Raw genomic sequence first — 19,071 nt, 5'->3', positions numbered from 1 at the left:
TTGAAGCAGTAGCCCAAATGTAGCAGAATTCTACACCATGACGAGGATACACAGACCGAAGAATTTTATTGAAATCGAAACACCTTTGGTTCATTTGAACAGCTCCTGAAACAGGACTACAGAACTCTTCTGTATGGTACTTTCACTCTCACAGGTTCAGGGTACATCTCGTAAAGTGGTTCTCTATTTGTAGCGGCCTGTCTCGTATATTGTTGGAATTCGCCTAGAAAAAGAAAGTAAGGAAGATAATGTAAGTTTGACAATTCCGCTGAGGGGTAGCCGTGAGGTCTAGGGCGTCTTGTCACGGCTCGCATGGCTCCCCTGTCGGAGGTTCGAGTCCTCCTTCGGACATGGTTGTGTGTGTTGTCCTTAGCGTAAGTTAGTTTAAGTTAGATTAAGTAGTGTGTAAGCCTAGGGACCGATGGCCTCAGCAGTTTGGTCCCATAGGAACTTACCAACAAATTTCCAAAATTCCGCTGAGGTCGAAGTCATTCGAGAGGAACACAACAAACACGGTTTCACAAAATATTGTTGCTTTGAAACGCATCTGGTTCTTCATTGTAAACCAAACTCCATACGAAGAAGCATCTGAAGCGCCAACGGAACTGATCGACCGCCGTATAATCCTCAACCGAGAGGCGTCACTGGGTGCCGATATGAAGGCTCATGTTGTCAGCACACCGCTGTCTCGGCCGTTGTCAGTTTTCGTAACGGCAGTCGCTACTTCTCAGTCAAGTAGCTCCTCAGTTTGCCTCACAAGGGTTGAGTGCACCCCTCTTGCCAACAGCGCTCGTCAGACTCTGACGGTCACCAATCCAAGTGCCAGCAAAGCCCGACTGGAACCGGTGTTACCACTGCGGCAAGGCCGTTGGCTGGCTCTTGATTCACACTAAGAAATAAGTGGTGTCGACAGGGGGTAGTAAGTTAATGGCCTATTTTATAAATTTCCAAAAGGCTTTTGACACAATTGCTAACAAGTGGGGACTTAACAAGTGGCATATAATGGAATATCTTCTGAATTGGGTGACTAGAGTTGCAATTTCATGATGAGAAAGTCACAGTTGGCAGTAACTGACGAGAAATCGTCTACCGAAAGCGAAGTATTATCTGCAGGTCGTCAATTAAGTGTTATAGACCACCTGCTATTCTTAATGTGTAAAATGATTTAGGAAGGAGTATGGGGACCATTCTCTGTGTGCAGAAGATGCTGTTACTTGCCGTCTAGTGAAGTCGTCAAAAGATGAAAACGAATTACTAAATGATATCTGAATGCTCCCAGAAATGTCAATTGATCATGAACAATAAAAATATGAGAAGTTTCGAATGATTACCAAAATGTTTCCGTTAAGATTGGTTTATACAATAAATTCAGATTTGAAAATTGTCGATTCAACTAAAGCCCTTGGTAATACAATGTCAAGTTGTTAACTTGAAACTCTCAAATAAATGTTGTGGGGAAGAAGCAAAGGTAGGTTTTATTGGCAGAACTGTCAGAAGACACGACAAATTTGCTAAATAGACTGCCTGCGGGGCTCTTTGTCGTCGTGTTCGGAAGTAACGCTGCGCGATTGTGATCTTTGCCAGATAGGATTGACAGAGGGCATCGAAAACTACAACGGAAATAGATACGAGAATGTCACGAATATAATAAGAGACTTGTGATGGCAATCATTAAAACAATGACGAGATCTCTTGGCAAAATTTCGGTCGAGAACTTTCTTCTCTGAACGCAAAATGTTTTGTTTTCTCTCTCCTATTTAGTGAGAAATGGCTATCGCAATAAAAGGGGAGAAATCATAGCTCTTGAACCCTCCGTTAAGCAATTAAGTATGAAACGCAAAAATGGCTCTGAGTACTATGGGACTTAACTTCTGAGATCATCAGTCCCCTAGAACTTAGAACTAATTAAACCTAACTAACCTAAGGAGATGACACACATCCATGCCCGAGGCAGGATTCGAACCTGCGACCGTAGCGGTCGCGCGGTTCCAGACTGTAGCGCCTAGAACCGCTCGGCCAGCCCGGCCGGCTATGAAACGCAGACTAATCGTGTAAGTATGCTGTAGATGAAACTGTGATTTGGGAAGGATGGGGAGGAAAGTTGGTCTTGTCCATTTCGATGAAACCAGCCCTACCTTCATCATAAGCGACTTAGGGAAACAACGAAAATATCTGCATTTGGTTGGCCTTGAAGTGATTCCAATACCCGCTCCCCTGGAATGTGACCTCCGTGAGCTTACCACTGCTCCACATTGTTCGGTAAATCTAGATAGAAAACAGAGTGAGCCAAGAGAGTTTTATAGTCCAGAGAAGTGAGGAAGGTTTCATTTTTGAGGTTTAGTCTACTCCAGAAGAGTGATGGGGCCAGCGAGCTCTACCCTAACTCACGCCAGCGGCACGCTAGCCGCCGCGTTAATCTGCGCCGGCGCCGACTTCTCTCGGCGTTAATCTCGCCATCTGTCAGCCGAGAGACCCGCTTTAATTCCCAGACGCTCTGCACTTTGCTGGTCGCTTACGGAGCAATTTATTGTCCGGGACACAGGTCCGGCCATCTCTCTCTGTCTGCAACACGCAGCCGATGGAAACCGGCGACCAAGCCACTACCGTACAAACCACGCAGCTTCCTCCGTTCCGTTACACTGACCCTAATATTCAGAAATGCTCCACTATGAGAGAGAAGCCGCAATCGTAGAATTCTACCGGTTGTAATATGAAACCGTTCAATATGTCGTGTTAGCCACTGAAGACAGTGCTTCACGCCTTAGCCAAGCACAGCGTAAGATAAGCATGTTGTCTTTACTGTACCCTGTGATAAGAGTCGTTACAGCTTCCTTCACGGTACTGAACAGTAGCACACCATCCTAAATAATGATGGAAAAAGAATCATTCATTTTTGTCAGTTGGAGGAAAAAAGTCTGTAAATGAGTCCGGGGACCGTCCGTTGTGGCCGAGCGCTTCTAGGTGCTTCAGTCCGGAACCGCGCTGCTGCTACGGTCGCAGGTTCGAATCCTGCCTCGGGCATGGATCTGCGTGCTGTCCTTAGGTTAGTTAGGTTTAAGTAGTTCTAAGTCTAGGGGACTGATGACCTCAGATGTTAAGTCCCATAGTGCTCAGAGCCCTTTGAACCCCTTTTGAGTCCAGGATCATATTGTGACATTTTATTTGTAAAAGTCCGTCTTGGTCTCACAAACTTTTAACAATCTTGTATTACCAGATTCGGCTGCTGCCATCAATAGATCGCAAAATATTCTGATGTCTACATCAACGTCAAAATCTATGCTTGTAGGTACCTTCTTCTTGGATTAAGGTGGCCCATTTTACCGTCAGAAATACGCTGTTGGTCGTCCGTGGGTATCATCAAGGAGTTTGAGATCATTAGAAGCTGATTAACAGGAGTTGACTGCTAGTCATATAGTGGAAAAACAAGCTTAGTTTAATGTTAAAATTATTGAAGACTTACTCCTCCTAAACATGTGCTTTTGCATTGTGAAAGATGGTTGAGCATATATTGTAGGCAACACGACTTCGTATCCATTACTGATCAAATAAAACTTAATTTCGATATACACTGATAAGTGTATCTAATGGTCGGAATGTCACCCTTTGGCACGGACAATGGTGGTGATGAGTCGTGGTATGGAAGCAGTGGTAGATCGTTCGAGGGAGTTGGCACCACATCTGCGCACACAAGTCACCTAACGTAAACACTGGAACTTTGAAAAAGGTAAGTCGATAAGCGCATTCTAGTGAAAAGCGTTATCTAACAAACAATAGTCTATACAACTTTTCGAAGGAATACATTTAAACATTGGTTGAAATGGCTCTGAGTACTATGGGACTTAAGGTCTATGGTCATCAGTCCCCTAGAACTTAGAACTACTTCAACCTAACTAACCTAAGGACATAACACAACACCCAGCCATCACGAGGCAGAGAAAATCCCTGACCCCGCCGGGAATCGAACCCGGGAACCCGGTCGTGGGAAGCGAGAACGCTACCGCACGATCACGAGATGCGGGCATCTAAACATTCCCGGAATTGTTTGCTTAAATTTCTTTGATGGCTTTCTCCTAATGTCTGTTAGTCCATACTCAGCAAAAATGGTTTAACACAATCACGTTAAGTTGGACAGTGAAGGAAGGAAGGAAGAAGGAAGGGATAGTTTGTGTAGTAGTTATGCAGAAATGAAAAGCCTCTGACGAGACAGGGAAAAATGGACACAGTCAAATCAGTTGAAAGGCGGATGAATGACTTAAAAATATATATCGGCTGGAAAGAGCACGGTTTTTAAGTTGCACGTTGCCATTCGAGTGGCATATAATTATTGGACGAATTTAAAATTCTATCAGGATGTATTTATTAAGATGTACAATCTTACGTTTAACACTAAAATCACATAAAGTCAAGTGTTAAAGTTATATAACTCTCCACGTAGTATAAATCACGTAGCGCAAATTTCCCTGAGTATACGTCCAGTATTTGAGAAAGAGAGCACTTAGCTAGAAAAAGTTTCTAAAATGTTTGAAATGATGTGTGAAGTTTGTTGAAAGTCGGAAACAAACACCATCTCTCTCCCCCCCCCCCCCCTTCCGCGCATGGAAATGAAAGGAAAAGTGTTTATCGCTTAAAACGTTGTCGTTGTACAAGTAAACCTAGCACTACGCATGATTTTTAATTTATTACTTTAATTTACTTAATTACTTTAATTTATTACTTCCTTACTGCTAATTCTTTTCGAAATATATTTTACAGACGGTATCAACACATACCACTGAATGTACCTGCAAACTTCTATCATTGTACCACAAATAGTTAAGAAGAACGGCATTTTATTCATGGGACTTCCGATACTTTAAAGAATCGGGGGCGAGAACTTACTGAGTCTTAACTATTCTGCCTACTTGTAGACTAGCCCAAGACTGCTCGTAACTCGTCTTGTTTTTTCTGATAAAGCGATAAGCAAACCGCCAAGTTAGACGAGCGTTTATGCAGTGATAAGTGATGTGGGAAGATTTACAGCGACATTATCGGAATTGTGTATGACAAACATTTTCCTATAGCCCGTTGAAGGTGACAAATGAGGTCTCCACGCTAATGATCCGCAGTCGAGATATTTGCTGGAGGAAATGACAAAAGCTGGAGTCTGACCCAGTGTAGTAAACAGACTGAAGCGACTAGCGCGTCACAGTAAGACCGTCGCACGGAATCAAGCTACTCGGTACATTCTCTTGAAAGATTTGAAACTTATTTTCTTACGAGTGAACGTTCCAGGCTCATTCTTTCTACCATCACATACCGTCTTAAGCTGTCTTGTTAAGCGCTTGCATATTAGTAGAGCTAAATATCATGAGCTCATACTAATTTCACTCCACAATAACGTGGTCAATTACCGTAATGTCACCTTAGGCAATTAGTAATCATTAGAATGCGGCTCCGCTCCATAATACATTTTACTGTAGGGCAGGTGTACTATAAACAAATCACAGGACTCGCGAACAAAAATGAGAGACTATGATATGCCGACTCATATAACAGCAACGTACCCTGTAAGCTGTATAACGCCGCTCCTTTATTCAGCAGCAGCTTGTTAACTTCTTGGAAGTCCATATCTCCAGCTGATCTGCTGGAGCACGTCTTTATCAGCTGCTTACATATTGAGTTGCTGGTCATAAGACACGATCGCGGAAGTAATATAGTGGGACGACTGTGTGTCGAGAGGTTCCTAGCATTCGGCTGTCACCGTAATGCGGACCATTTGAGAAGCGATGGAGAAGCGCAAGTAATCAGCTCTAGATATTCATGGACAGCAGTTGTGGTTAGGCCTGAAAGAAATCCGTTGGCGAACAGCCGTACGTCTTTCTCTTCAAAGTCAACGACTTTAAAGCTATCATGATGTGCCGTTAAATCTGATCCCATATTTTTCACTTCTTTACACGCACATGGCTCTACTGTCTTGACAAGTATTTTTAGTCCCTAGCGAAGCCTTGAGGACTCTAATCTGGGATAACTGAACATCTTGAAGAAGTCTGTTGCGTTCGTAATGCTGCAAATTGGGGAGGTCAGCTGTTAAACATTTTATCAGGAGGAAATAAAGTGATTTCTTCTCCTACTATTTTGTATCCATTCAACTGTACTAGTTTCCTGTCTATTTCAAATAGATTTGGTAGATCTAAGGGTTCATCTTTCAGTGGCCCACAGACGGTGAATGTAATTGCTCAGTATTGCAAGAAGTGCAAATAATATGGAATAGGTGCGGAAGTTTTGTAATAATTTTGAGCAGATCAAAAATTTTCTGTGGAATATTGTGCCGTCTGTTAGCAGCATTTTCAGTATCCTTCTCAATTACTCAAATGCTTCGTTTGAGTTCGCTGTTGTGTTTACCTATTAAAATGGGAGAGATCTCATTTAAGTTAGTGTACCGAAATGCGAAAATCCTTACTGGCATTAGAGGATGTTAGTAGACATGAACATTCAAAAGCCGACCCCAATTTGATGTTATGAATTTATATAAGTTAAACAGTATTTTGTAAAGCGTGTGCATTTCTCCTTGATTTCTCTCATAACTTTCTCGTTAACGCTGTTTTTAATTAATTTCTCCGTGAGATTCTATAACCTACATGAGCTGCTTTCTGACTGGCACACCGTTGCCAATTTACGATTTGACAACCGCTTCTGTCATCTCATTTTATGCAGCCTCCGCCACGTCTCTATTACTATGTGATACCTAGCTAAGGAATAAATGGTTTTAATGACGAAGGCGAAAGACATTACAATCACGGAAAGCCTTGATAATCGACAGCGCATAGAGAACAATGTACAGACATGGTTTTACTTCCTTTCTAGGCGCTTCAGTCCGGAACGGCGCGACTCCTACGGTCGCAGGTTCGAATCCTGCCTCGAGCATGGACGTGTGTGATGTCCTTACGTTAGTTTGGTTTTAGTTCTAAGTTCTAGGGGACTGATGACCTCAGATGTTAAGTCCCATAGTGCTCAGAGCCATTCAAAAAATGTTCAAATGTGTGGTGAAATCTTATCGGACTTAACTGCTAAGGTCATGAGTCCCTAAGCTTACGCACTGGTTAACCTAAATTACCCTGAGGACAGCCACACATACCCATGCCCAAGGAAGGACTCGAAAATCCGTCGGGACCAGCCGCACAGTCCATGACTGCAGCGCCCAAGACCGCACGGCTAATCCCTCGCGGCTCAGAGCCCTTTGAACCATTACTTCCTTTCCTCGTTGTCTGTAATTTACTCTGCTATGCCCCTCCAGGCCTTTGTTATCATCCTTCTATTTTCTCCATCTTAATAACAACAAATTATAGTAGTTTCCCTTTGTGCTTAAAATTAATTCAGATAATAACAAGAACAAAAAGAAAGAAATAGCTTCGTGGAGGGTAATGACCAAACCCCACGTGTTGGCAGTGTTAGTGTCTCGCTGAGTCGCCTCTCCTGCACCTGATGGCAAATTCGGTTAGACCTGCTGAGAGCCGGCCGGAGTGGTCGAGCGGTTCTAGGCGCTTCAGTCTGGAACCGCACTGCTGCTACGGTCGCAGGTTCGAATCCCGCCTCGGGCATGGATGTGTGTGATGTCCTTAGGTTAGTTAGGTTTAAGTAGTCCTAAGTCTAGGGGACTGATGATCTCATATGTTAAGTCCCATAGTGCTCAGAGCCATTTGAACCATTTGATCTATGCGTTGTCCAACTCGCCAGTCGACAAGACAGCTCGGGAGGAGCACCTCCGAAGATGTCCAGCGCAGCTCTAGATAAAACGTCAGGAACCGAAAAGTTTCTTGGACGACGGCATACTGCACGGAAGATTCATCGGCAACAACAATTAATCGTTTTCCTTTTACATTTGAGCACAGGTGAAAGAGATTCTATTTGTATCTTTGAGTTAATTTTCTTGTTTCTTCTGACTATAACGGCCATCGTTCTTGACTGCAGGGGCTTTCGTATTTTTCTTGGTCACCGGTTTTTCGTTCTTTCTTTGTACAGGGACTTCGTTTTTGTACTTTGTACAGGGCTTAGATTTGCCGTATGGGAAATACAGTCGGCTTTCTTTTTAATCCCTCGATCAGATTTTTTTTTCATTTCTGCCCCATACTTCAAGAGACTCATTTGTAGTGATACACCACCTGTTGGGAGGGTGAGAAATGACGGCCATGGAGCTGGAGGATGACCATAAGTGTATTTTGTTGTAAAGGAGAGAACCCGTTAGTGCCCGCACCAGTGCACACGCGGGTCACAGGAGAGGCGAGGTGAACTGTGGATGGTGGTGCGCCGGTAACGAGGGCTGGACAGGCGAGAGTGCTCGAGGCTTGGCGCGGCGCTCGTGACATTTCGCACCCCGCCGGCGGGACCTGCGGCGTGATCGATAGGCGCGCACCTGCTGCGCAGCCTCTGCCCCGCCTCCTCAGCCCAGCTGCGCGAGGTCCGCGGTTCCACTCCCGCCCCGTTACCTGCCCGCAGACGGCACCGCGGCCGTGTGGAGCAGCCCTGGATAAAAAGACTAGTGTTTCGAGGAAGTGAAACACCAACGCCGAGAGATGTAATCACAATGATATTTATTCTACTGATTAGGGGCGCGGCGCTACACCAAGTGATTAGCTTTACACACCTGTACATGCACTGTAACTGTGGAATTCAGTACGGAGTAGTGCCATCACTTGCTGTAACCAGAGCCCAATCAAATTTTCAAATGTGTGTGAAATCTTATGGGGCTTGTAAGTAGGCTGTTTAGGTTTTTATATTGGTAACGCCACGTAGCGCTTTGTATGAAAACCACTGGCTGTGGTGTGTGCAGACTGTGGCTGGTTGGCATTGTTGTAATACTCGCCATTGTAGCGTTGGGCAGCTGGATGTTAACAGCGCGTAGCGTTGCGCAGTTGGAGGTGAGCCGCCAACAGTGGTGGATGTGGGGAGAGAGATGGCGGAGTTTTGAGAGCAGACGATCTGGACGTGTCCACAAAAGCATCAACTGTGGCAGCAGGAGGAGCTGAACGAACACTTACCGACAAAACACATCTAAGACATGTTCGATGGACGACGTGCCAGGTGAGGGGGAAAGCCAGGGAAGCAGTGCTACCCCGATGTTCTTCAAAGAAGGCTTGCACGTTCCTTGCACATCCGGCCGGGCGTTGTCCTGGTGAAATATGGCACTTGGAACAGGATAGAGCCTCAGGTCTCCTTGATACAGTGGTAGCTGTTGAGATTGCCCTCAAGAGACAGCAGTCGAGACGGTGTTTTATAGACAATTGTGACCCAAACCATCACACTTGCCGTTTGTTCGCTATGCCACTCAACAATACAGTCTGCCCCATTGTGTTCACCGCGGCAGCGTCGAAGGTGTATATGGCCATCACTGTAGGACAAGTTGAAGTAGGACTCGTCCGAAAACACGCCAGTGTCGGCGTTCATGTGCCTATTACATTCTGCGGCGTTGGTGGGTTATAGTCAGTTGAAGCCGACACAATGGCACGTGTGTCACGAGTCTAACCCGCAGAAGATAGCGACACAGACATGCCCCACCCGTCGCAGTGCTCCAATGTCATGTCAACACATTGGACGAAGCTGTTATGTCCGTAAGATGGCTGTCATCTGACGCACATTGTCTCGTCCAGTATGCTGTCGGCGCTATGTCTGGCCTCCTTCTCTCCACTTTTCCATATACGCCCCTCTGTTATAGAAGCACACCCTGAAAAGTCGCAAGGTCACGAAACGACATAAGACTCTTGGGGACCAATCATCCTACCACCTTCAAACGCACTTCATCCTGTGTTGTAAGCGAAGCCTTGTGGCAGTTGGTCACACGTTTCCACTTCGTATGACGGCTCCGCACTGGCGAAGCTTTTGCGTAACACTGACCTGTCCTGCCACGCAAAAGACGGCTTTGTTGGGCCTACATGCAAGCCACATCTATGCCATTTAAATCACTTATTACAGTTTCCTCTTACGGTGGCCTGTGGCAGAGCATTGCTTGTGAATCTTTCACTTTTTACAAACAGTAATATACATTTATGGATGGTTTTTTTCTTCCGATTTGGAGGAGTGGATGGCTGATAATGAAATGAACTCTTCTTTCTGCTCCAGCAGAAGACGCGGGAGTGATATGGGTCTGTCCTCTCTGTAATCCAAACGTAACTTTTAGCCTTAATTAGTTGAAACCGGTTACGACACCATTTATGATCCTGAGGCCGAAAAATGTGCAAGATGATCACTCTGTTTCTCTAAGTTAGTGTGTATATCGTATGCACTTAGATTTCTGTTGGACATTCACCGCTTAATATAACATGATGGCTTAAGCACTTAATTTTCAGGCCACGAATGGCCTACAGGGACCATCCGACCGCCGTGTCATCCTCTGTGGAGTATGCGGATAGGAGGGGCGTGGGATCAGCACACCGCTCTCCCGGTCGTTATGATGGTATTCTCGACCGAAGCCGCTACTAATCGGTCGAGTATCTCCTCAATTGGCATCACGAGGCTGAGTGCACCCCAAAAAATAGCAACAGCGCATGGCGGCCTGGATGGTCACCCATCCAAGTGCCGACCACGCCCGACAGAGCTTAACTTCGGTGATCTCACGAGAACCGGTGTATCCACTGCGGCAAGGCCGTTGCCAACACGATGGCTTAAAATAGTAAAAAAGAAGCATCAAGCCAATTAGATGTCTGTGCTTACTCCATATGAACTTCTTTGGGCTATTCGGAAATCTAGAATCACAGTCTACTGGTTTACCTGCATATTTGCTACACGGTCCAGTCACATTAATTTGAACGCAATATATGTTAGACGGCAACGTGCAATAATGACTCACAGAATGCAGGTGGCAGCACAAGCAAGCTGTATAAAGCGAAAAACAGCGCTGTCGTCGACGTGCGGAAAGGGAGCGATTTATCTGGCGTCCAAGAGCATGATTATTGGCTTTCCCGCCAAGGACAGAAGCGTTTCTGAAATAGCTAACTTTGTAAACTGTTCGCGTGCCGCCATGGCTGAGGTACGCCGCGCATGGTAAAATGACATAAAGGCTACTGAGGAGGACCAGTGTCTACAGATGACAGGGGGTTGAAAGACGGCTGCGGAGATGTGTACAGGCGAATAGAGGTGCAACTGGTAAACCACTGACGACCCAGATCAACCAAGGTGCTACCAACAATATCTCCTCAACGTCCGTTCAGCGAACGTTACTGCGTATGGATCTCCACAGCTGACGCCTGGTTCATGCACCTTTTCTGCCTGCTGTTCATCCACGACGAATGCTGGAATTTGCACGCCATTACCGCAATTGGACGTCCATTGAGCGGCGACAGGTGGCCTCCTTCAGATGAATCACGTTGTACTCCCCGTTTCGGACACATGGCTGTTGGATCGTCGGAAGGATTCTGGACAGAGAAAGGAGTGTTATTGTCTGGGGAATGTTTTCTCGGAATACTCTGGGTGATCTCGTTATTCTGGAACGCACAGCAGACCAACATGCGTATGCATCTCACTTGGGGACCATGTCTACCCCTACATGTTGTTTGTTTCTCCTCATCATGATGGCATCTTCCAGCAGAACAATGCAACATGTCACACATCTCGCAGTGTACGTGCACCAAGCGAGGTGGCGCAGTGGTTGGCACACTGGACTCGCATTCGGGAGGACGACGGTTCAATCCCGCGTCCGGCCATCCTGATTTAGGTTTTCCGTGATTTCCCTGGATCACTCCAGGCAAATGCCGGGATGGTTCCTTTGAAAGGGCACGGCCGACTTCCTTCTCCATCCTTCCCTAATCCGAGCTTGTGCTCCGTCTCTAATAACCTCGTTGTCGACGGGACGTTAAACACAAATATCCTCCTCCTCCTCCTCGCAGTGTATGTGCATGGTTAGAACGCCTGGGAGAGTTTGCCAGCCTCCTTCCCCCCCCCCCCCCCCCCTCACACACACACACACACCGCCCTAACCGCCAAACATGCCAGCTTGAAACCCAGTCGAGAATCAGTGGCATCACCTAGATCGGGATGTTAGCGTCATGGTTCCCGAACTGAGAAACATAGCGATCTGGCCATGACACTAGAGCCAGCATGGCTTCTTACACGTATTGGTGCGTTCCGAAGCTTCACTCACTCTTCTGCTGCATGCTACGCAGCGATCCGCACTACGAAAGATGGTTATTCGGGCTTTTGACAGGTGGTCACATTACTGTTACTGGACAGTGTATTTTCAAGATACAGCGAAGCAAGCTATGGTTCCCCATTAGTCGTTTTCAATCCGTTGCCAGCCTGAGTGTCGTGTTCATGCGTTTTCCTTTGAAGAATTAAGGCAGGTATGAAGAGTTTCTTCTTGGGGAAAAGATAAATTCCACTTGATACCAAATCACTAACATAGGGAGAAAGATGAAAATCTACGTCAAAAGCTTGAGTTTTTCCTTTGTTCTATTGGCAGTAATGAGTGTGATTCCCTCGGTAATCATCCAACGTCGTTGGAGTTTCGTAACAGTCTCTGAATAAACTTGTGATGTCGCAGTATTCTCACGCGTTGCTGTCATGAAATCTGTTGTAAAAATTATTTTGTGATGTCAGAAAAAATGTTCAAATGTGTGTGAAATCTTATGGGACTTAACTGCTAAGGTCATCAGTCTCTAAGCTTACACACTACTTAACGTAAATAATCCTAAGGACAAACACACACCCATGCCCGAGGGAGGACTCGATCCTCCGCCGGGACCAGCCGCACAGTATATGACTGCAGCGCCTCAGACCGCTCGGCTAATCCCACGCGGCTGTGATGTCAGAAAAAAATGTGACAGTTATTTTGCAATTTGACAACGTATGCTCTAATTTTTTCGGCTTAATGGCAGAATGAGTGTGCATTCACAGTTCAGACCGTTCATTAGCTCGAGTTCACAAACTGTGCTTATGTCTAGTCCCCAGTCACGCTTCAGCTCAGAAATAGCTCCGTCTCATAGTGTTGACGTTGACGGAATGCCAAAGCTGAACCCATGACTTCAGTTTTGTGAATACCAATTAGACATTTTGGCACGTACCGTGAAAACACTTGTGGTAACCAGACGTTTCTGTGAAAATGTTAAGGAAGTTTGGCCTTGAAATCTGAAGCACATTTCCAGAAAGTTCGCAAAATGTATACCACTGTCTGGCATGACAAACATGTTATACCCTAGCTCAACAGTCACCTCTTCCTTGACCACTTGCATCAGAAATGCCTATGCGGCAATTCTAGATTTTTCTGTTCCACTCTCTCAAACCCCATCCCCATACACAAGACGCAATCGACGATGAATCTCAACAGCATTGAATCCTGCTTGCAGGAAGTTAATGACAGAACGTACCTCGCAAGTGGTGGGAGATACAGTAACAACGTCCAATTCCGCCGCTTGCTGCTTACACACAAACGCACGAAACACACAACTGATTCATGCAACGTGACCTTCAAAGTCTCCTTTTCCAACCACTCAAGGTTACATAGTAGTTCAGTATTCCGGTTTGGCACAAAGCACGGTTCAAGATATTTTTCCTCTTTCACAGAACTGAATGGAGCCGTGTTTCACTTGTAAGGTGTCAACGAGCAGCGAGAGATGACCGCGCCATCGGGCCTGTATTTTTAATGCAGACGTCACCGGCCGCTATCGACACGTTTTGTGAGCCGGGCCGTGACGCAAATACCAGCACGGGCCCGCCGCCGGTCTGACATTTCAGGTGCGCAGCCGACCGCTTCGGCGACGGCGACAGCAGCTCTCGTTAGGGGACGCAAGCTACGACCTCGCCCAACGTGTCTCTCCGCGCCTACTGTGCAATATCTGAAAATATCGCTCTCACCGAATACAAGGCAGGACTGCGAACGTTGTTCTAGTTCTAGAGACCTCAGGTACTTTATTTTCCCATTGTCTAAATCTTGTTCACCATCTTAATGCAATACTCCCTTTTTCCTTTGTTAAATGGACTTCAGAAATACTGAACTCGCCAATACCATTCGTCTGCTTTGACCCACGACGCCATCAAAATGGCGAATATAAACTGTCCATTATAATTTAATGTGCGGGAAATACACTCATGCTCATGAATTAAGGATAATGCTTATACATGGTGAAACAACGCTGTGGTGGGCGGTTTTCGGGTTTAAATCACCTCGTGGTATGACCATGCGGTGCACTTGACCTGTGGTCGTCGCTCGGTGGCGCTGGCAGCAGTCCACTGACGCAGAGGTGTGTTGGTGCAGCGAGTAAGTGTGCAGGCGTTTTCAGACGTGCTAATGGTGACTGTGTGTTGAAAATGGCTCAAAGAACACATATTGATGACGTTATGAGGGGTAGAATACTAGGGCGATTGGACGCTGGTCAATCACAGCAGGTCGTAGCACGGGCCCTCCGTGTGCCATAAAGTGAGATCTCAAGATTATGGCAATGATTCCAGCAGAAAGGAAACGTGTCCAGGCGCTACAGTGCGGGACGTCCACAGTGTACAACACCATAAGAAGACCTATATCTCACCATCAGTGCTCACAGACGGCCACGGGGTATTTCAGGTAGCCTTGCTTGGGACCTTAGCGCAGCCATTCGAACAGTTGTCTCCAGACGCATAGTCTACAGACGACTAAACAGACAAGGATTATGTCAAGAACACAGTACATGGTCATTGGAACAGTGGTCCCAGGTTATGTTCACGGACGAGTCCAAGTATAGTTTGAAAAGTGATTCTCGCCGGGTTTTCATCTAGCGTGAACCAGGAACCTGATACCAGCCCCTTAATGTCCTTGAAAGGGACCTGTGTGGACGTCGTGGTTTGATAGGGTGGAATGGGATTATGATTGGTGCACGTACACCCATGCATGTCTTTGACAGAGGAACTGTAACAGGTCAGGTGTATTGGAACGTCATTGTGCACCAGTAAGTCTATCTTTTCAGGTGTGCAGTGGGTCCCACCTGCCACCTTATGGATGATAACGCACGGCCCCACCGAGCTGCCATCGTGGAGGAGTACCTTGAAACAGAAGATATCAGGCGAATGAAGTGCCTTGCCTGTTCTCCAGACCTAATCCCCATCGAGCACGTCTGGGATGCTCTCGGTCGACGTGTCGCTGCACGTCTTCAAACCCCTAGGACACTTCAGGAACTCCGTCAGGCACTGGTGTCAGAATGGGAGGCTATACCCCAGCAGCTGCTCGACCATCTCATCCAGAGTATGCCAACCAGTTGTTGCGGCCTTTGTACGTGTTCATGGTGATCACTTCCCATACTGACGTCGGTGTACATGATCAGGAAACAGTGGCGTTTGTAACACACGGTTGTCTCAACTTATCACCAACACCGTGGATTTAAAAATGGTTCAAATGGCTCTGAGCACTATGCGACTTAACTTCTGAGGTCATCAGTCGCCTAGAACTTAGAACTAATTAAACGTAACTAACCTATGGACATCACACACATCCATGCCCAAGGCAGGATTCGAACCTGCGACCGGAGCGGTCGCTCGGCTCCAGACTGTAGCGCCTAGAACCGAACGGCCACTCCGGCCGGCTACACCGTGGACATACAGATTTTGTGTCGCGTGTTTTCCCTACGTGCCTATGCTATTAGTGCCAGTTTTGTGTAGTGCCACGTTGTGTGGCATCACATAATGCAATTATCCTTAAATTATGAGCATGAGTGTGTGTGCGCCTAACACAGATCATAGCTATTGTCATATCATAATCGTTAGCTACTACTGTCCGTACCTTTTAGCCTAACCTATACCTCAGGCTCCGGCACAGATCTGTTACCACAACCTACAATCCAAAAGCCGGCCGCGGTGGTCTCGCGGTTCTAGGCGCGCAGTCTGGAACCGTGCGACTGCTACGGTCGTAGGTTCGAATCCTGCCTCGGACATGGATGTGTGTGATGTCCCTAGGTTAGTTAGGTTTAAGTAGTTCTAAGTTCTAGGGGACTAATGACCACAGCAGTTGAGTCCCATAGTGCTCAGAGCCTTACAATCCAAAAAATTTAAATGACAATAAAATAAATATTTTCAGTATTCTATATTCAAGCATATATGACTTCAAATTTCACACCATAATTAAGTCATGCGTCTTCATCAACACTAATAATAAGATAATCACTGTCAAGGGCTTGGTAGAGGGTAATTCCCGACGCTGATAACTTTACCGTTGAGCACCAAGAAGCCCTTAACACACACGCTATAATTTCCAGTTTAATACGTATTAACGCTGCATCCTGTTCTATGGAGCACATTAAGGATGACTGATAGAATGCTTCAGTGTGGTCTATAAATGATCCCTTCGGAAGAGAGACCTAAGGAGACGAAGTATACTCCTATAATCCTGACCCTCAGTTAACATCATCGGACAGACTCCCGTATGGACGACATAGTAGCAACCATACCTGGCGTAGAGGAACAACTGAAAGATTTTAAAGCAAATAAATCACCAGGTCCCGACAGAATCCCAGTTCGATCTTCCAAAGATTACTCTACGGAACTGGCCCCTACCTAGCTTGCATTTATCATGAATCTCTCGCCCACTACAAAGACCCAAGCGACTGGAAAAAAGCTCACGTGACTCCAGTATATAAGAAGGGTAAAAGAACGGACCCGCAAAATTACAGACCAACATCCCAAACATCGGTTTGCTGCAGAATCCTTGAACCCATTCTCAGTTGGAATATAATAAACTTTCTTGAGACTGATAAACTTATTTCCACGAATCGGCGTTGTTTTAGAAAACATCGCTCGTGCGAAACTCAGCTTGTCCTTTTCTCACAAGACATACAGAGAACTAAGGATGAAGGGCAACATGCGGACTCCATACTTCTAGATATCCGGAAAGCATTTGACACGGTGCCCCATTGCAGGCAGTTAAAGAAGGTATGAGCGTATGTAATACATTCACAGATATGTGAGTGGCTCAAAGACTTTTTAAGAAATTAAACCCAGTATGTTGTCCTCGACGACAAGCGTTCCTCAGAGATATGGATATTGCCAGGAGCGCCCCAGGGAAATGTGATACGACCACTGTTCTTCTCTATGTACGTAAATGATATGGCGGACTGGGTGGGCAGCGAACTGCGTTTGTTTGCTGATGATGCCGTGGTGTATGCTAAGGTGTCGAAGGTGAGTCAGTGTAGAAAGACACAAGACAGGCAACATTTCCAGTTGGTGTGATGAATGGCAGCTAGCCCTAAATGTGGAAAAATTTAAGTTAATGCGGATGAGTAGGAAGATAAAACTTGTAATGTTCGGATATAGTATTACTAGCGTCCTTCTTGACAGTCAAGTCTGGGCGTAAAGTTGCAAAACGAAATGAGATGGAACGAGCATGTGAGGGTTGTGGTAGGGAAGATGAATGGTCGACTTCGGTTTATTGGGAGAATTTTAGGAAAGAGTGGTTCACGTGTAAAGGAGAGCGCATATAGGACGGTGCTTCAACTTATTCTTGTCTACCGCTCGCGTATTTGGGATCCGTACCAGATCGGACTGAAGCAAGAGATCGAAGCAATTCAGAGGCAGACTGCTAGATTTGTTATCGGTAGGTTTGAACAACATGTAAGTGTTGGGGTGATGCTTTGGGTACTCAAATGGGAATTCCTAGAGGAAAAGCGACGTTCATTTCGAGAAACGCTGTTGAGAAAATTTATAGAACTGGCTTTTGAAGCTCACTGCCAAACTATTCTACTGCCACCGACATACATAGCGTGTAAAGACACCGAAGATAATTTACAAGAGATTAGGGCTGATAAAGAGGCATATTGTTGTCGTTTTTCCCTCGCTCTGTTTGCGAGTGGAACAGGAAATGAAATGACAAGTAGTAGTACAAGGCACCCTCCGCCACGCACCGTACGGTGGCATGCGGGGTATCGATGTAGATGTAGATACTGGTTATTGAAACTTTGTATCTCCCCTCGGAATAGTATGCACACTTAGCCAGGTCGACATGCGGACATGTTTCATTTACGGCAGTAGCCCACTATCAAAAGCCACAGCGATCACAATATACAGATCTACTACTCTGCTCCAAGGTGTTTTAAAAGATCGTGGATTCGGATTTTCGATAACAACAGTTTCTTTTACTGTCTTAAATATTGCGTAGGACTGCCTCTTTAAAGTAATGTATTGCACGTGTTTGTACCCTGAATGTAACGAGATTAGTTTGAGTTTTATGAGGTGGCGCATACAATTGTCACTGCAGACTCTTTTGCCTGTTTAGAAATCTGTCAGTAGTTAGTGCATGCCTCATTGTAATCCTGTAAAAATTCACTCTTCCGTCATTTATAGCTCACATATCAAATCCTTTATTTTCGTGAATCGTTCGTAGAATCTCAGAAACTTTAATCACTTAAAATCACACATTCATCACCCCACTTTGACACTCCTTTTCTATTGATAGGTCTTGAGTCGTCCAAATCTTCATTTTCATACACTCGGTACCGTAATTTTCTTTCCCTCCTTTCACTTTCCTTCAGCTGTCCAATCCTTCGATGTTCCTCACATATTGATCAAATGGTTCAGATGGCTCTGAGCACTATGCGACTTTACTTCTGAGGTCATCAGTCGCCTAGAACTTAGAACTAATTAAACCTAACTAACCTGAGGACATGACACACATCCATGCCCGAGGCAGGATTCGAACCTGCGACCGTAGTGGCCGCTCGGTTCCAGACTGTAGCGCCCAGAACCGCACGGCCACTCCGGCCTGCTAGATATTAATCCTTCTGGGCATCGAAACCGTAATAAAAGACAATACAAACGAAACCACATATATCAGATAACACAGATAAGTCACCAGAAAGATAAATAATATATAAACAAACATGACAGAAAAGTTCAGTCTCAGAGATAAAGTTCTTGATCAGAAGACTTCGCGTCAGTTCCCCGCAATAAATTTCAGAATACTCGGCAGTGTCGCAAGGAGCGAGGGCATGTGACACAGTTAATGGTCAGTCGTCTGTCGGATGGGGACGTTGAACTAGGCAGGCCCGTCGGTGCTATTCGAGCGGAGTAGGCAGTGTGCGGGTACCGGGTTTCATCCACTCCCTGATCTTCATCCGTAACAAAACAAACACAACAGTACACAGTGCAAAC

The 19,071-nt window shown here is 45.8% G+C and overlaps 1 protein-coding gene and 1 pseudogene across 1 annotated transcript in view; one reads left to right on the top strand and one right to left on the bottom strand.

The window, feature by feature from the left end:
- Nucleotides 1-19,071, top strand: part of LOC126281761 (microtubule-associated protein futsch) — a 791,323-nt gene that overhangs the window by 153,703 nt on the left and 618,549 nt on the right. The gene's annotated exons all lie outside the window — the stretch shown is intronic.
- LOC126282590 (5S ribosomal RNA) lies at nucleotides 10,506-10,623 on the bottom strand (annotated as a pseudogene).

The sequence above is a fragment of the Schistocerca gregaria genome, chromosome 7, assembly GCF_023897955.1.
Source record: "Schistocerca gregaria isolate iqSchGreg1 chromosome 7, iqSchGreg1.2, whole genome shotgun sequence".
Taxonomy (NCBI): domain Eukaryota; kingdom Metazoa; phylum Arthropoda; class Insecta; order Orthoptera; family Acrididae; genus Schistocerca; species Schistocerca gregaria.
The sequence above is the reverse complement of the archived record's forward strand: the minus strand, read 5'-3'. Positions and strand labels throughout refer to the sequence as shown.